Raw genomic sequence first — 6,634 nt, 5'->3', positions numbered from 1 at the left:
AACAACTTGAAGACTTCGGCATCAAAATGGACAACATACCAATTAAATGTGATAATACAAGTGCAATTAATTTAACAAAAAATCCTGTCCAACACTCTAAATCAAAGCATATAGAGATTAGACATCATTTTATTAGGGATCATGTGCTGAAAAATGATGTGATGATTGAATATGTATGTACTGAAAATCAATTGGCCGATATCTTCACAAAGCCCCTTTGTAAGGATAGGTTCAACTTCTTAAGAAATGCTTTGAGCTTGTATGACCCTAGCAAATAAATTCAACTTGTATTGCAATGCCTTGCTACTCAAAAAACTAGTAATCCACCTCAAGGTCAACATACGTGAAAGCATGAATCCATCTAAGCTAAATGACGAACTGTTTGACTTTCCGGAGGATGGTTACCCTCCCTTGGACTCTTCATAGAGATATTTTCAGAGCCTATTTCATAGGTATTCGAAATTTGGTCAAACATTCCTCATTTCAACATTAATAATTCAAAAATCATTATCAAACCTCTATAGGATGTATTATTAAGGGGGAGGATCACAAACAAACTCATTCTGTATTCACCTAAAGAAATCATAATTAGTGTGATTAAATGAAACAAATTGGGAAAAGATAAAAATCAGTCTGAAATTTTTCAGTGCCGGAGACGTCTCTGGCAAATCGCAGAGACGTCCCCCCGGCGAGACGTCTCGCCTTAGTCGCGGAGATGTCTCGGGGACCGAACGAGGGTTTTTTAAAATAGGTCGAAACAGCTCGAGCCGACCCGAGCTATCCCTTTCATCCCCGACAAAAACAAAAACCCTAGCCTCCATTTTCTCTTCAACACAAACCCTAGCCTCTTTCTCCTCATTTCCCTAGGTTTTCCATTCAATGGCACCTAAAAGAGCTAGGAGGACCGGTGGGAGGCGTCCTAGGGCAGCGGCCGACGGTGAGGAACGGAGGGAAGAACCTTCCGCGCCGTCTCCTCCGGTTGCTCCGCCAACCACGACCATTTCCTGTGCAAATCGCACAGTGACGACCGGTAGGTACATAGACTTTGCATTTCTAGATAGTGAGGGGTTCTCTATTGGAGAGAGACTCCGTGCCCAAGGGTGGGAATACCTTTGTACCCTCAATACTTCGACCTACCCCGGCCTTGTTAGAGAAATGTTTAGTAATATGGCCTTAGGGAACTTAGGGTACACTGCATATGTCCGGGGGACATTGGTAGAAATTAATGAGGATATTCTATCCACTGTTCTGCAAATTCCTAAAGATGGTGAGGCTCCGACCTCACATCCCCAAAGGGAAATAGCCCTAAACTTGCTTCTAGGAAGAGAGGACTGCGGCCCTCTTGATGTAGTCAACTCCCAAGACCTAAATGCCGAAATGAGACTACTTCTAAGTATTGTCAACCGGGTCTTGTTTCCTAAAACCGGTCGCTTCGATTTTGTTTCGGAGCGAGATTTAGTTATCATGCACCATATCCTACTAGGGATTCCTCTAAACCTCCCTAGACTTATGTTGAACTACATTGCTCTATGTCATAGGTATTCTAGGTTTAGTATACCCTATGGCATGATTTTTACCCTACTCTTCAAACACTTCAAAGTTCCCATTCCAGAAAATGAGCCTGCAAAACCCTTGAGAAACACCGACTATTATAATGAGGGCACAATGCGAAGAATGGAGTTTCAAAAGGTAGATGGGTCTTGGGTCAAGGTACCAAAAAGAAAAGTTCAAACCCTAGAGCCTGAGATCCCACATCAGGAGTCTGACCACCACTCTCCTCCACCTAGCCACATGGACTTTCCTGATATACCCTCCAGCTCAGCTGGACGTTCCACATCCATGCCACCACCTCCTCCAGTCAGTGGGCCCTACTCCCTATCAGAAGACCAGATGCGCACTTTAGCATCTGTAATTTGCCAGCAGATGAGGGAGGAGATGAGATCGATGATCTCTACTAAGTTGGCCCCCATCAGAGCCTCACATGAAGGGATTCTACAAGAGATGAAGGAAATTAGAGCTCAGATAGAAGCTACAGCGCAAGAACTAGTTAGTATGAATGCCACCCAAGCCTTCAGATCAATTGAGCTACAAGATAGCTTGAGGACCATCTCAAATAGCCTTCAAGAGTTGACAAGCCCTGGAGGAAATGTGGGCACCTTGGTTGCCCAACTTAGAGGAAGAATTGAAAGGGCAACCATAGAATTTGAAGCACTAGTGGCAGCCTTCCATCAGTCACAGGGAGATCAATTCAGAACACTGCTAGATTCCATCAATGCTTTCATAGATGCAGCTGCTAGGGCTTATGAGCAACGTCGCCGATGAGGGACATTTTGTAGACATCTAGGGATCTTCTTTTTGTAAACCCTAGGCTATTTTTGAAACACTTTTTGTATTAGAAATCAATACTTGTAATGATTTCTTCTTTTAACTTTGTACTGACCTCAAAGGTTTACAATGATACATGAATACAATTTCTTTTGAAACTTTGTGTACATTGCTAACTCTGTGTATGTGATTCTGTGATTGTGTATGTGATCTTGTGATGTGCCATAAAAATCTCATAGCATGCCTTAAGTGGTAAAATTTAACACAACTTATCAATGCATATGACACAGGTGGAGCACATCTTGTGATAACTATGATTAACAAAAAGAGGAGTCTGAAATGAATACCAAAACAAAGGGGGAGTGATATGAATGACTAAATTCATTAATAGAAATAACTTGGACAGGGGGAGCACAACTTGAATATCCTTGAGTGGTTCATGGAAATATGCTGAATTTTACTAGGAAGTATGCTTTAAGCACCTAAGGATAATTTGTCCCCTTCATTGTTGATGACAAAAAGGGGGAGTAGATATAATAGAACTTATAGAACTTATATATTGAGTAGACCCAATATGGATATTAGATACATTGGAATGCAAAATTTATGGGAAAATAAAGTAGATATATATATATATGTGGAGTAGAACTTAATTATGAAATGCAAAAAGGGGGAGTAGAACCAATATGGATATTGGATACATTGGAATGCAAAATACGAAATTCATACTCCAAAGTTGAATTAGAAAAGATAAAATTGAAGAATATTGGCTTTAAGATAATTGCCCTTCTGGAAAAAAAAGGGGGAGTCAAAAAGAACTTAGCTTTCAATTATCTTTAGCATCAATATTTCATTTTAACTTGATTCAAATTCAGTTGATATGCTAAAATTGCTCAAGGGCTATTAAGATTAATTTTATGCATAAGGATAGAACTGAAAATTGACTATTTTAAATTATGCACATTGTGTCTAGCTCTAATCAAAACATTAGACTTGTATATCTGAACAAATACTGTGTATATGTTTAAATTTCGAATTTTGCATATACTCAGTATTTTGTCATCATCAAAAAGGGGGAGATTGTTGACCCCCTAATAGATTTTGATGAATACAACACACTAGAGTATAATTCCATTTGTCTTAACAATTTAATTGAGGATTTCATGTGTTTTATTAAAAATATTGTTAAGAAAAGTCTAGGCATGTTTCCATAATTTTTAAGGATTTATTGAAGAATTTTTGAAATGAAGAAAACAGATCAGGGACAGCCGAGACGTCTCCGGGTTGTCTCGGAGACGTCTCTGGGACAAACAGGAAGAACTGGCACGTCGGGAGACGTCCCCGGCACCTGGCGAGGCGTCTCGCAGGGTCGGAGTCGACTCTCTCAGTAGCAGAGTCGACTCTCTCAGTGGCGGCAGAAAGGCAGATTTCAAGTGATATACGCGAGCCGTCCCCACAGTACGCGGAGTCGTCTCCGCAAGTAAAAAGCAGACTTCCCGAGACGTCCCCTGAAAGAGCGGAGTCGACTCTCTCAGAGAATTCCAGAAGACATGTTTTTCGGATATAAAGAAGCGGAGTCGTCCCCGAGGGAGCGGAGTCGTCCCCATGCAAAAAGCACAAACAAGCCGAGACGTCCCCGTAAAGTGCCGAGACGATCCTCTCAGAAAAACAGAAAAACAAGGATTCAAACCATTCATCAGCGGAGTCGTCCCCGTAAAGCGCCGAGTCGACCCCAAACAACGTCAAAAGTAAAATCTTGTAGCCGAGACGTCTCTCGTTGAAGCGGAGACGTCTCTGGAGCGCCTGGGACGCGACTGACAACTTTTGCAGGTTTGGTTTGAATTTCAAATCTCTTTTACTTTATCTCTAACGGCTATATTTGGCTTTTGGGCTATAAAAGGGACCTCTTAAGTGCTTCTCAACAACTCCTAACCAACCCAAAAGCTAGATCATTCAAGAGAGAAGCAAGAGAGAGAGATTCAAGGGAGTTAGTGCATTCAAGTGAAGAAATCAAGTGTTTTCAAGCTTCCCAAGTGATTTCAAGCTCAACTACTTTCTTCCGCTAGGGATTCAAAGCTCACACTCAAGCCTACGTGATCCACATCGGAAGAATCATCATTTTCCACGCTTCCAACGGCAAAAGGATTCTTCCGGGTTTTAAAGTTTATCATTGTTATATTTGCTTATTTAGAGCTTTCCAATCTTTTGTAAAACTCTTTCAATATCGTGCTTGTTCCAGTCAAGGGACTTGGAACAAGGAAAAGGCGTCCCAAGCCTAGGTGAAATTGGGGGTTATAGGGTTTGTTGTTAGCCCGGTGTAAAACAATGAGTTGGGTAGTGCACTCGCAAAACTACCGGACTGTAATCTTGGATTATAGTGGAAATTCCCAAAGGTGCTTTGGGGAGTGGATGTAGGAGCAGTGGAAGCTCCGAACCACTATAAAACCGTGTGTTTGCGATTGGTTGTTTTCATACCTCTATCTTTGCTTTAGTTCATTCATTTGTGCGTTTTACCTTTTAAATAATCAAAAAGTTTTAAAACACCTAATTCACCCCCCTCTTGGGTGACCATCTCTGGGCAACAGGGTCGACCCCAGTAAAAGTTGAGTCGACCCAAGTGAAAGTTGGGTCGACCCCAGTAAAAGTTGAGTCGACCCAAGCACGGGCAGAAGCATAACGGCTAGTTCTGCAGAAGTACTTTTTGACCTCCCAACAGTGAGTAACGGCTAGTTTTTGAATTCTAACCTTTGGGGCTTGTCCAATGGATGAAGAAAACTATTTAAAATGACACTATTCATCAGAGGAAACATCCTTTTGGAAAATATCAAAGCTTACACAAGAAAGATAAGTGCCCTAATCTTCTTCATCCAAGTGCTTCATTCAAGAGTCAAAAGGAAGTGGTTGAGCAGATTCCAAGAGATATTAAGAGCTCCATCCATCCTTGAAGAGTGAAGCATTCTTGACAAAGAAGAGAGAAGTCTCATCAAGCGATAACTATTCTCTAAACTCTTCTTTGTAGCTTATATATGTTATATTTGCTCATCTAGGAGCTTCAACTTTCTTCTTTCTTTTTATTAATCACCTTGTAAAGGTTTGTTGGTGAGCCTGCAAAACCAACGGTGTAGGTTTATTGGTGAACCCGTAAAACCAATTGTGAAGGTTCGTTGGTGAGCCCGTAAAACCAACATAGGTTCTTGGTGATCCCGGAAAACCAAAGTGTAAAGGTTTTTGGATTGTGAGCCCGGAAAACAATCCAACTGTAATCCGCGGAATTATAGTGAATTCCCAAGGGGTCGCTTGGGGAGTGGACGTAGGTGCTTAGGAGAGCACCGAACCACCATACTTCTTGTGTGTTTGTATTGTACATTGTTCTAATTTCACTCACTCATCAATTGACAGAAGTAAGATAGTAAAAAATTTAAGAGAAACCAATTCACCCCCCCTCTTGGCTTGTCACCTTGGGCAACAGACGTCGCGAAGATGGTGACAAAAGACACTACCCTTTACGTGCGCTTCCGAAAGAGGGCGGCAGAAATCAGCGGGACCTCGCCCGAGCCGAAGAAGAAGGCCAGACTCTCCGGCCCCGAGACGAGTGCGGCCCAGGTTGGGCCTTCCAGGCCTGCGGCCCAGGTCGGGCCTTCCAGGCCTGCTCAAGAGGTCCCGGGCACCGATCATAGGGGCTCGGGATCTACGGGGGCATCGACTATGTTGGCCTGCCCGGTCCCCATTTCTTAGCGCCCTGGTCGACATCCCGTTGAGCAGAGGCGCTTGGCTTCCGAGCAGCGACGCTCGGATCCTGAGCCAGGGAGCAGCCAGGGTGCTCCGAGGCCGCCCCCGCCCCCATCGAGTCCAGCGAGGCCGAGTCTTCCATGCCCCCCAGAGGCCGATCCTCAGCCGGAGAGGAGGCCTTACCTTCCCTCGTGGGAGGTTTTTGAGGGCGACTCGGCCCTTGACGATCCTGCCGTGGCGCGGCAAGTTTTTCACGTCGCGCTACTCCCGGCCGACCAGGCCAAGATCCGGTCGCAGAGCTACAACAGCTTCATAGATGGGGTCTTCTGCTCCGCAGTCCGGGTAAGTTCGTCTTTGAATTTTTGTTTCCATCTTTTAATTTTTAGTCGTGACTCATTTCTTCTCTTTGTTAACAGGGTCTCCACGAGATCGAGACTCTGATGCACATTGCATCAGACTATCGGGATCGGGGCCGGCGATACCAACGCGGGCAGGAGGAGGCCGAAAAGAAACTTCGCCAGGCTGAGGTGAGGCTTGGCGAGGTTGAGCTCTTGTGGGAGGAACTGCTCGCAAGAATTGA

This window comes from Phoenix dactylifera, chromosome 14 (assembly GCF_009389715.1).
Source record: "Phoenix dactylifera cultivar Barhee BC4 chromosome 14, palm_55x_up_171113_PBpolish2nd_filt_p, whole genome shotgun sequence".
NCBI classification, from domain to species: Eukaryota; Viridiplantae; Streptophyta; class Magnoliopsida; order Arecales; family Arecaceae; genus Phoenix; species Phoenix dactylifera.
The sequence above is the reverse complement of the archived record's forward strand: the minus strand, read 5'-3'. Positions refer to the sequence as shown.